At 41.2% G+C, this 13,021-nt stretch overlaps 1 long non-coding RNA gene across 3 annotated transcripts in view; it reads right to left on the reverse strand.

The window, feature by feature from the left end:
- The window catches only part of LOC135418486 (uncharacterized), a 361,572-nt gene that overhangs the window by 46,370 nt on the left and 302,181 nt on the right, over positions 1 to 13,021 (reverse strand). For all 3 annotated transcript variants that reach the window (XR_010432475.1, XR_010432476.1, XR_010432477.1), the window contains one exon: positions 6,195 to 6,270. This is a non-coding gene — a long non-coding RNA (uncharacterized LOC135418486). The remainder of the gene's footprint in view (positions 1 to 6,194; positions 6,271 to 13,021) is intronic.

Below are 13,021 nucleotides of genomic sequence, written 5' to 3' on the forward strand. Positions count from 1 at the left end.
TTTATTACAGACTAGATGGAGGATTTTACTTTGTGGCCTGAGAACCCCCTGCTGTCTGAGAAAACTCAAGTGATGCACATTAACTATGTCTAAACAGACTGTGGAGGATAATTTAATTTGCTGCAGAATGGTTTGCTCCAACAGGGGTCTTGAACAAGGAAAATTAGAGGATATGAGGCTTGCTGTCTGCTATTGGTAAAGACAAAACTTATCTAATTGGAAGATAGGTAAAAATTTACTATATCAAAAAAAAAGAGGAAGCATTTGTCAAATGGGAATGATGGATACTCTTTCCAGGAAATGGGATCAGCAGCTGTTACAGAGAAATAGGGATGGAGGGGAGAGAAGGCAACACTAAAAGCAAGGACTGACACCAAGAAAATGCAGTGACACTGGGAAGAACAGTCTTCTGAAGCAGCTGGCTCTCAGAAGGCTAAGGATGATTTTGAGGGTCACAAGGGTCTGTTTGCATGGTCAGCCTGCCTGGGCAGCAGAGTTACACTGGTGAGTGACTGAGAGCCTGGGAAGGACTCAGGACATGCAGCAACAAATGCATGAAAACCCCATCAAAGAGGAGGGAAGCTCAGCAGAGGGAGGTGCAGGTGACACACAGGGGCCTGGCACACACTGCTCCTGAAAAGTCCACCATCCTACACCCTAAGGACTGGGAAAGGCAGGGTTGGGAAGAGCTGCACAGCTCTGAGTCTAAAAAGGAAATCAGCATGTCAGCACTACATCAGGAGATGTGGAATGTGGGATGGAGTAAGTCTGAGATGTCAGAGATGCATTTGAAGGTACTTATCTTTTTATTTACACAAAAGAGATCTATGAAAGCAGTTAGTAAAGAGCCATGTTAGCAACAGTATACAACTTAAGGGGAAAGATGTATACATTAAAATACTGCAGAAGGTGCTAAAATAGCTAAAGCAAAGAGAAATTCAGAATTAAAGAGGCCACACATTTACAAACTTCCTCAACTTTCTCTCTCCTCTCCTGCAGGAAAAGAGCCATACAGACCTAAACAGTAAAATATTCCAGGAGACAGCAAAGCAAGCAGGTGCTCTCCTGTAGCCTCAGTCAAACCCTCAGCACTCAGGCAGATCCCTCAGCATAGCTGAGCAATAGCTCAGTGGATCTGGTATTGCAATGCTCTACCTGGGCAGGAAATCTGGGATTCATATTCCTCCAAGACTGTTTTGGAGACTACTGCATGAAATGGTTTTGAATGCAGTCTCCAAGCTTATATGGGAGACTATAATGTTTTTAGGTAAGTAATTATTCTGTAATATTTCCATAGCCCATCCCATTTGGGTTGGCAGCAGGGGCAGGTCCCACCCAGCTGCAGGGAGCCCTGGAGCCCTGCAGGAACTGCAGCAGTGGCAGCTGGGGGCTCTCCCCTTCTTCGTGTCCCCACAAACCCCCAGTCTGACACGGATCTGTATTTCTGGGGCAAAGAACTCAGTTACAAGCTTTTCTCTTGTGGTAACTTTTCATCAAGCAAACCTCCTGCAATTCATCTGCACAGGAGCCCAGTCTCACAAAACAAAATATAAAAAAATAAAGAGGTAGTTCACCAGACTGGAAAGACAGAGAAAAGAAATGTCTTTGGCAGGATGGTTCAGCCTGTAGCAGTTTGAAACTTCAGATAAAGATGCAGAATCAGGCTTTGCCTTCACAAACTGCCAGAAATCCACAGTGGTACACAATGGAAGTAAAGAACTGATGCTCTGGGCCTAGATGGGCTCCTCTCACTGGGACTTGGCATAAGCATGGAGTCAAAACTCGCTTAGGCCAGAGGAGATTAATTCCACTTGTGATATCTTCATCCAGCTCTGAGTGCTGAATTGCTGAGCAGTGTTTATGAGCTGCAGAAGCAGCTGTGAGGACACACCACCAGGCAGGTTCTGTTTGGTTGTTTTTCTCCCTTGCATAACATGATTCCAAGTAAAGCAGAATATTCAAGGGAAAAAAAAAAATATAATTCCCCTGGCCCTCTTCTACCCAGTCCAAATTATGACTTATCAAAATTAATGAACACAAAATGTCTTTAAAGCCACAGTTAAGGCTTTGATACATGAGCTTTCTAGCACATGCCCTACAAGAAGTCTGAATTAACAAATAAAAACAAACTTCTCTTCATGGTCAAAGACAACTTGACCTCTATGCCATAGTTTAAAAAAAAAAAAAATCAAACAAACAAAACCAAATAAAACCTACCTCATATAATTTTTTTATACACAATTTTATGTGGAAACACAGGGTCTACTGTGACTTGCTTTTAAAAACACCATTAGATTATTTACCAAAGCCAGATGATGCACTATAATTCATGTCTAAAAACACCTTCTCCAGGAAAGACAGACACAAGCCTTTTGAGGATTCTCTGCTCCCATCTATCATGACTAGAAACGTGTGAATCACAACAATAAATTCCACCATCCCAGCAAATGACATTACCCTGTACTACTCTCACAATGTAATACTTTTCTGATTACCAGGATTCTTCTTTCAGCAGCTGTTCCTAAATCCCTTTATTTTCAATGCAATATAGTCCCATATATAACTCTCCTTTTTCCACATCCCCGTGCAATTTAGAGCAGCTGACTACAAACCAATTTAGTAATAAAAATTTCCATGCCTACACCTTCTGAGATCTACAGCACTTGCTAGTGCAGGAAATGAGGAAACAGGGAAAATACAAGATGGGCTGTTACCAGCAACCTATGCCTTGTATCATCTGCAGGTGCAGGTACATTATTCTTTTCAAGTATGTACACTCCTGAAAGGTTCCATGTAGAGACTGAGAAAATTTGTGTCCATTTGGACACTGCACGAAGTGTTCAGACCACTCTTTGGGTTTAAGGCTTTACCCACCTAAACATTATGAGCCAAATGGCACCTTGATGGCAGGTGCTCTCTGAATGATCAGAGTGCAGGACACAGTGAGTGTAAGACATCCAGGACCACCCATCCCAACACAAACACGAGCACTGGGCAGGAGCTGCTCTCACCACTGGGGGGTGGAAGCATTTCTGTTGGTGTTGCCCTCTGATGGGGCCTCATTTAGCAAGCAGGATAATGGGCAGTATCAGCTAATTAACACTTCTGGGAAGCATTTAGGAACTGCAGGAAAACCTCACCATACACACTTTTTAAAAAGGTATTTTAAGTTTAGAAAGTCCACAGCTCAAAAAACTTACCCTCTAAATGCAAGAAAAGATGCAAAAGAATAAGACTGTAAATCACAAGGGAACAGGGATGTTCAAATATGCAGAAATCTGTTCTGCATGCAATGATTGCAAGTTCAGTCCTTCTTCTAGAGAACAATATGCTAAACTACACAAACATAATACTTTGCCTTTTACATTTCTGTAGATTTTAAAGCACTTTGATGGTCTTGCTATATTGGTTTTACATAATTTCCAAGTAGTATTCTTTTTCTGGTTTTGTTTTCCTTTCTTCTTTATTTTTGCACTAATGTCTCTGAGAATCCATTTGGTGAATTTGTAGTGCTAAAAACACTGAGGCTGCTTTTAGAATAAAGTCAAACTCCAAACAAATAATGCAGAATGAAGCATTGGCAGCTTTTTTAGCAGAAGTTAAAAAAGCTTTAAAAAAATTAAAAATCAAAGAACAACCAACCAATTCCTCTTAAACAGCAGAAGTGGAACTTCAGGAGATAGATGGGTACAAATACTTAAACACACTCATTTTTTCCCCCATTTTCTGTCTCCATCACATTTTTTTCTCCCATTTGAATCTGTGTTTGACTGCCAAGCAAAGCCCAGGTAGTAAAGCACTTTGTTATTAACTGACCTTCTAGAAAGACTTATACAATCTGTTTTCAGTTTTTACATAAATTATGTTTCCATGTATAGTAAATATCAGGGACTAGAATAAACAACTAGATAAATATTTATTAGTCTTGATTATTATATTATAAGCACTCTCACCAAGTCCTACTGGAACCATCTCCCACCACTCACAGTGTGGCCAGTTAACAAACAATGCCCAGTATTGGGGATCCCAGGGCTCACACTCTTTAGCCTTTAAAACCACCTATTCAATATAATATTCTCAAAGCACTGCACTCAGTTGATTCAAGTCATGTTTGCTGTGATGTAAACATCACAGCATCACCAGAGTGTCAACATCGTCAAACATCAATTTTGGAATTATTTTAACACAGTCTGACTACACTAACAGTTCATCAGGGTATTTGAACTAAAACATCCTTGTTAATTTGTGCATATACACTACAAATTAACAAAGTAATACACTGAAGGATCCGTTTCCCTTTTCTACCACAGGCAGAAACCACGTATAATTTGTCCTGTGAAGGTGAACCATTACACAACTACATCCACATTCCAACAATTATTTTTTGAAAAACTAAAACATCTGAGTCTGTTACAGAATCTACCAAAACAGTTTCACAAAGCTTCTCAAGACCATACTGAATCATAAGCACCAGATTTCTCCAAGCTTCCCTGAGAAGAGCGTGGAGACAACCATGGCCAGACCGACACCTCTGACATCAGAGGATGGAAGGACAGGGATGACAGGGTGGAGCAACCCTCAGAATGAGCTGGCAGCAAGCACAGCCCCAGCAGCCAGCATAAATCTTCCATCAACTCCAGTATCTCTGTGGCCATTCAAATAAAACCCCAGGGGGACAATCCCAGCTCTGGCACTGCTGGGAGGGGGCCCCACAAGGAGCTGGTACCCCTTCCTCGGGTCATCCCTGCAGGCAAACTGGGACTCTGCAGCCTTGCCTCAGGAGCACAGATCCCAGCACAGCTTGGGTTGGGAGGGACACCCAAAGGTCACCCTGTCCAACCCCCCTGCTCTGAGCAGGGATATCTTCAACCAGATCTGTTCCCCTCAGAGCCCCTCCAACCCCAGCTGGAATGTTTGCAGGGGTGGGGTGTCCCTGCCTCTGTGGGAAACCCCTTCCAGTGTTTAACACCCTCATTCTGAACCTCCAACCTTCTGTCTGACCCAAACCAATGCTCTTTTAGTTTCAACATCCCCCTGTCCTGTCCCAACAGGCCCTGCTGTCCTTCTCCCTGGCCCCCTTCCCACAGTGAAAGGCCACAGGAAGGTCTCCCTGGAGCCTTCTCTTCTCCTGCCACAACAACCCCAACTCTCTCAGCCTTTTCCTCATAGCAGAGGTGCTGCATCCCTTTAATTTGCTTTTTGGCCTCCTCAGGACCCATCCAACAGGTCCATATCCCTCCTGTCCTGAGGAACCCAGACTCCACAGTGCCTTTTGATGTGGACCAGGAGACAGAGGCAGGGTGAAGGACTCTGTTTACATATTTTTCCCAGTATCTGATGTAGCTATATAGATCCTTAGCTTCTTTAAATGTTGTGTGAATAGGCTGCTGTTAAAAGAAATAGGAAAAAAAACCCCAACACAATTAGGACGTCTGCTCTGGGAAAGACTGAAATATGAGCTCATCTTTCCACAGGCACCAGAGATTCCGTGGGACAGGAGGGACATTATCCATGTCCTAATTTCAGGGAAATCTTCAGTTGGAGTTGTGCTTTATAAACCTGCACAGAATGCCATCACTAGACACAGAGCTAAGGCACACCAGGTTTCATTAGTCCCACTGCTTGCAAACTACGTGTTTATTTTAATAAAACATGAGTACCTGCAAACAGGAGCCTGCCTGCCAGGTGGGCTTCTTCTGTTTGTTTGGCTTACTTGAAGAGTTTTAGACAAAGCCATAATATTAAGCAGTAATTTCGCCTGTGTTTTGAATCACACTATCAACAGTGAGATCACATGAGAGAGGCACTGAAATGACTGTGGTGCAGAATGAGCTGAGCCTGCCATCCCTGCCCAAGCCTGGCTCAGGCTGCTCCCACCCTAATGGAATTCTTCAGGTTACTCCAGATTCCTGCATTCAACACTGCAAAAGTGAGTTTCCTGGTTAATGCTATAAAGCAACACTGAATAAATACAAATAGTTTAATCTTCCTCTGCAGTCATATCCTCCCACACTGGTAAGTGTAATTAGAAAAATGCTACATTGCATGTCCTGAATAGTGAATGTAGCTGATTGTTAATCATTATATTTACATAGTTTATATGAAAAATATTTAAATTCATGAAAGCTCCAACTTTTCTTTGCCATAACATTAATACCTGAACAGCACCTGAATGTATAATAGCATATTTGTACCTTATGGATTCTTCTGCAATGTCCTTGTAGGAAAACTGTTGGACAATGAACTTCTGGGTGCAGAGAGCATTTGGAACTAAAAAAAAAAAAAAAGGAGTATTTCTTGGATAAAAGTGACATATGCTTGGAGGGAGAGAGGGGAAAGATACACGTTCCAAGCTGACATGAACATGTGTTCACATAAATATATGGTAAACTGTAGTATATTAAAAGAAACTTTGAGGAAGTGCCTTTTATAAAATCCCTTTTTGGCAAAATTGATTATGAATAACCTTTCATCTATTTTTAGCATCCACAAAATAATGATTTTCACAAGAACACAATGATAAAAAGGTTTATATGAAGCATGGAATTTCATTTTGCCAGCGATAACTGTCTCGTATTTGTTTTAGAGAGAACAGACAAAACAAAAATGTACCACATATTTTGAGAAAATAAAAAATTAAGAACGGTCTTTTAACAAATAACTCTTTAGAAATTTGACTAGGAAGCAATGTGTGCTCACTAGCAATACCTCTGATAAGATTTTTGAAATTATACAATAAATGCATAAGGTACTAATAGAACATTTTTCAAACCTGAAGCTGGAGAAAGAGCATCTAGTATTCCATAAAACTAGTTTTATAAACCAGACCGCTATTTACAAAAACCCCTCAGTTTATTTTCCAGGTGACCAGTCCAGGCTACCATGGACTCAATTTTCAGCAAGCCAATGTTTCCACCTTTAAGTAACTGGTTTCCAGTGGTCATTTGAGTTGTTCATTCAAATTTGAACATGTTCTAAACATTCTTATATGCACACTTAACTGTTCAAATAGGTGCACAAATGAGAGCAACAGTGCCCAGCTCTAACACAACTTTCCCAGACAGTCTGAAGAAATGCTCCATTCAGGTACTCTGCAACTTCATGGAAAAAATCTGGAAATAACCTCAATGCCTCCCTGTAGGCATAACTATTTACAATTCTCCCTAGCTCTTTATCTGTTTATCCCATATTCCAAAAAGGATTATTCATAAGTCTATGATGTACTTTATACACATTTACTTGCTAAACACATCAAATGTGGTGTTTCATGACAGAGATACACGGGAAGATTTATTTCCTGATAAGAAGCAGAACAGTGGGCATGTTTGGGGAGTGATTAGATTATTAATGAAGTACTTACAACTGACCCCCTGAATGGTTTAAAAGCTAATTTTAAACAGTTTTCAACAGTTTCAGTACTTACACAGTGAGATCACTGGAACTAAAACAGCAGATCAGAAACAATTCCAACATACAGACATGTGCCATAACAGTTCCTAGAAAAAGCACATGACAATCCACTGTCTCATGCAAAATCAATTACTTTTTAGTTCAAGATCCTCAGCCACTGAAACAGGATATTATTTTGTGTCCTGAATAATACCTTGTTCCAGTTTCTAAGGAAACCAGCACCAAAAACTAAGTTTACAGTGCTGCATCCTCCACAAATTGCCTACAACAACAGTCCCTGGGGTATTATTACCAAGTGCTATTTGCATTTAAATTCCTAGAACCCTTAAGCAGCTGGATTGTTTATTTCCATGCACAGTTATGATCTGCTGGGTCCCCAGGGGTTAATCCTCACCTCTCCATAGGGCTTCCCAACCCATGGGCATCTCAGGACTCCAAAAGCTCGATTTCCAACCAGGAACACCATTTGTGAACTCTGATTTTAGGAGTTTCCTTCTGTCCCCTGGTGTGATGTCTATGTGAGCCATTCCTCACTGGTGTCACTGCCCTGGTGTCCCCCAGGGGAAGGGCCCTGCAGGTCCTGCTGCTCTGTGCTGCCAGCACTGCAGTGTGAGGCCAGTCCTGCTCCCAAAGGGGGGAACAGCCTGGCAACTGCGGGACCTGTCCCTGGGCAAGGCAAGGAAACTCACGTTCTTCTTGGCAGACAATTGCTGCCTTTGTCAGAAAAGCCCAACAAATATTCTGATGAGTTACTGATGCTTTTAGAGTTGAAAACTCTCCTGACAAACTACTCTGCTGACCAGAGATGAAAGGCCCTGACATCAAGTTTCTGTCTTCAGAATATACAGAATTGTTATAAAACCTGTTCACAGAGGATGTCACATAAAAGATTCAGGGGTTGTATTTGCCCATTGAAACCAACATCAATTTGTTTTTTAGTAGAAAACCCCCTTCCTTTCTACTGTGTTTTAAAGATTTTTAATTTTAATTTTGTAGCTATTTTTTCACCAAAAAAATCTTCCATGAACTTCTACAAGTTCTATATTTATTCTGTATTTAGTGATATCACTTAGTGAACAGGATAAAAACGGGCTTTTCTAAACAAATCACTTTAAGGATTAAGCAATCACACTTAGCCTGAGAAACAGAGATTGTGAATATAAGAAGCATTACATTTACAGTCATTTATACTTGTTCTTGGAAATTTTGCTGAGTTTCCTGAAATCATTTAAAAAAAGGGGAAAAAAAGATGGTATTATGGTGGTTTTATGTCAAATGAACAATTAATAATAATAAAAAATAATATGTTGAAACCACTAAAAATATTAAAAGAATATTGAAAAAATTAAAGTAATGCTTCAAGGTGATAAATGCACGTTCCCCATTGCTTGGATGCAATACATCTTTAGTTAATTACATAATGCCTACTGTGATGCATTTCTTTGATGTTAAATCTTCTTCTTATTGTAAATAATTAGCGTAGGATTCCGTGCAAGATGGATTACTATTTGCTGACTGTTGAGTTCACTGGGCAGTGCTGCTGGTTTTGTGCACTTCTGCACTGGTGTGACAACAAAGTCATGTCCCTGCTACAGTCTCATCCAGAGTAGCCCTGAGCACCTCTCAGACACCAGGAGCCCTTAAATCAGCCAGTGAACTGAACAGGACTTGTGGCTTTGCATCTCATCAGACCAGTTTCCAGTGAGAAGTGAAAGGCCACACACTGCACTAAATCATTCCCTGACTGCTGAGTGTCTCACATCCAGTCAAAGGCTGGGCACTGAGGGTGATGTTTGGCTGCTCTGCACTGGAAAGCAGAGCAAATGCTGGCTCCTTCGCCTACCAAGAGAGAAGCAAAGGCAGAAGTAAAGCCCCCCTTGACAGCATCACCCCCTGGGCACAGACTGGCAAGCCCTGAGCCCCAGCACACAGCCAGGCTCCTCTGCAGCCAGCCCAGGCAGCACAACCAGAGCTTCACACCTCCAGAGAGAAGGCTGCTTGAAAGGAAAGGGACTACAAGGAGAGGATAACAGAAGAAAAAAGAAAGGGAAGGTCATGGGTAGAGATGGGAACAAGACTGCTCAGGATTTAAAAAATAAGGCTGTCTTAAACAGATGTGAAATGAAACCCCTGAGTAATCAGCCTTATTTCTGTGTCACAGCTGAGCCATCTATAGGAAATATTGTATCAGTGGCACTTAAACAAATAAAAATGAAGGAAAGTTTAATGCAAAAAGGAAGAACACGAAATCTACACTGCAGAATGAAGAGGGGTGGGTTTTTTAATTCCTCCTTCCTTTTTTATTTCTGCCCCTTTTTATTTTTATGTAAAACACTCTTAGGCTCCACGTTCCTGCAAAGTCTCCTTGTGGGACTCCTCACCAATGCCTGGCTATTCTATATACTCATGTCAGAGCAAAATTCAAGATCAGAAACAGAAACCAAAATTGTTAAAAAGGTTTTTAAGATACTCCCTAAGAATGAGATAATCATTCATGAGAATTGATGCAATCCTTAGAAGGAATAAGCTCTTGCCAAAGACTGAATTGAATCAGAGGGACAGTGCTGAAGCTGCATCCTGTTAGGAATATTCGAGTGGAAAATGTTTCATGCATATTCTGCATCCATTTTTCCAGTGTCTAATTGGGCTGGAGGAGTGAGATAACTCACAGCCCATTGTTCTGGCAAGGCACAAGTGTAAAGAGAGATGGGAATTGTTAACAAGCCAATATTAGTCCAGTAACACGACTCGATCACTTTATTCCATCTCTGGGAAGGATGTCACAAATCCTCACGTAGCAGATTTGTTCCTCCTTTTGCCACAAAGATTAACTCCAACCTGTGGCACCAACGCTTGGCTGGAAGGACTGGCCCAGGAGCTCCACTGCTGGGTTATTATCTGGGATCTATTATGTTTTACATTTCTCAAAAAATCTTTAAGCTAGATCTTTGACATTCAGCTGCCTGTAAAGACACACACCACCCGATGAGAAGCTTTGATGTGCATTTGGAGGATTAAATAATCTAGATGGAAGGCAATGTGTTTCCAGCCAAGAAGAAAACTATGGAGGAAATTTTGCCTCCTGCTGTTCAGCACTGCTGGCAGTCAATACCTTTTAGCCTACCCTCTAAATTTGATTTCATACATATTTACAGACTATTTTTCCTCTTACTACTAATTCTTTAGAGACCAAATTAAGAACAAAGATAGCAGGAACAGGCTTCATCAAATAAAAATGTAAATATGCTGCATCTCATTTTTGGATGAAGAGCGTTTATTTAAATATTTTCTCCAATGGAATATCTTTGCAGCATCATTATTGCTTGCAACTGGGAAAGTAATAGCCTTACAAGCCAGAGTAACCCACTGAGGCTTAAACAAATTTATGAATTTAAATAATGTCGTTTACTTAAAACAAATCCTAAAATTTTCTGCATTTGTAGACAAGAAAAGAATAGTAATAATAAAACAATTAGATACTAAAGAAGAGATAATCTCCCTTCCTATATTCAGTGTACATTGTCATACAACTCAATAGTTTTAACTATGAAAGAAACACTGGAGAAATTACAAACTGACTTTTTTTTCACGTATTTTGAAAGCAAATGGAAAATCTGAAGTTAAAACTGAAAATTGCGGTGCTACAAAGTGAAATTAGTCTTTAACATATTTCCAATTTTCATTTTCTTAAAGGAGGTTTACAACACCTTATTTTTTTTAATTAGCAGCCCACCCTTTCTGTCTGATTGACTTCACAGGTAAGTAAGCAAATATGGAAGATACAGGATGCTGCCTTGATGAAGCCAATGAAGTTACAGCAGTGACTCTATAGAGTAAAAACCTTACCAGAAATGTTTGATCTCTTTTATTTCCCATTTAAATTCAATGAGAAAAAATATTATACCCCGTCTGACTGAATGCTCTGATATTTTTCCCCTCAGTTATTACTTCAACCCACAGCCAAAGTATCCTAAAAGCATTCTGAAAAGTCATCACCAATAACTGTTGCTGTAAGCAACAGAAGGCTTCATGTTTCATCATCAGCCTCATTTTTCAAACGATATAAGACACATTTCTGTCCATAATGACAGACTGCAGTCAAGTTCAGTACAAAAGTAATGTACAAAGTAGGGAAAGAGTAACTAGACGTATTTTTTACATATTCATCTGGCATGACATTCATCAGAAGTAATTTTGACCTCTAGATTTTCATAATTTTCAGGTTCTTCCATCCCATCCTACCCAAAACCCTCACAGAAGCTTCCCTGTGGGTTTTGTAGGACCAAGGTAGCTCAGGAGCTTGTGATTCTAGCTTTAAAACACTGTTAACATCCTACAGCATCGGCTGCTTCCCCACATATCCCAGCAGGCCCTCGTTCCTGTGCTCACAGAGGAACAGTCCCAGCCAGCCTGCTGAGGCTCTGCCCCCACGTGTGTGCTGGACCAGCGTGGCCCCAGGCCAGTCTCTGCTCTGCATTGGACACCAGGGTGTTCTGGCAGCCAGCCTGGCCAGAGACAGACACTGGTTGTGAGGAAGGTGACACCAGAGTGCCATGAAGATGTGCAGGAGAAATGAAAGGTTAAAGCAAGAACCCACTGGATTTTCTGGGCTGCATCAAACTTTAGCTTCCTCTTCCCCCCAGCTCCTGAGAAGAGTGTGCAAAGCCAGCTCCCCAGCAAAGGTGGCAGGATTTCCGTGACAATGCCTGTGTTATCCTTGCCTCCAGGTATTTCCTCACAGAAGAATATATTAGGGCCTGCTACCTTGTATCATTTGCTTTTGAGAAACTGAATCACAGTTCCGCTGCTTCTGAAGTGTCAGATGTTCACAAGCCAATATTAAACTGATATGTGTTTGTTATATAGCATATAGATACCCTTTGTTGACGTCTCATGATATTTCTATATAGGGCAAGACAAAATCTACTTGAAAGAAGAGCAAATATGTTAAATGTTTTCCTCAAGAAAACTCCTGCAGAGAGGAAGGAGAGATTAATCTCTTTGTAAGTGCTGGCAACATTTCAGAAATGTATCTACAAAGAACTGTGACAAGTTTAGCAGTGACATTCTGTAGAATAGTGAGGAGACCAAACCCAAAGCTAAAAGCCAAACTTGCCCATCGAGTCGCTGTCTCCATCCCCCAGTGAGGTGGGTGAGGTTCCAACACAGCCCCCGGGCAGTGGGAGCTCCCTGTCCATGGGCCTGTTCCTCTGAGCCTGCAGGAGGAGTCCCAAATATTCTCAGTTCAGGTTTGACCCCTATGGCTTCACTTAACTTCTCTGTTTCTTCATTTGTTAGCATCTGATTCACAATATAGAAGTTGTTTGTTAGTTTTGACCAGGCACTGAGACAATACACAAAATATTTCAATTTATTTAGTTGAATAAGCAGAATCCTGAAAAATAGATCTTTTATTTGTCTTCATAAATTCAGGATTTGCTTTCCACGAGAGTTTGCAGACACATCTTTTAAATTCACAACCCCTGTGTGTCAGGCTGTGGGAGCTGTTTGTCCCCATGGGCTGCAGGGGACATACATGGGCCCTGGGAACCTGGCCCTGCCTTGGCTTCCCTGGCAGCTCCCACACCAACAGCTCGGCACGTCCTGCTCT

This window comes from Pseudopipra pipra, chromosome 9 (genome assembly GCF_036250125.1).
Source record: "Pseudopipra pipra isolate bDixPip1 chromosome 9, bDixPip1.hap1, whole genome shotgun sequence".
Lineage (NCBI taxonomy): Eukaryota > Metazoa > Chordata > Aves > Passeriformes > Pipridae > Pseudopipra > Pseudopipra pipra.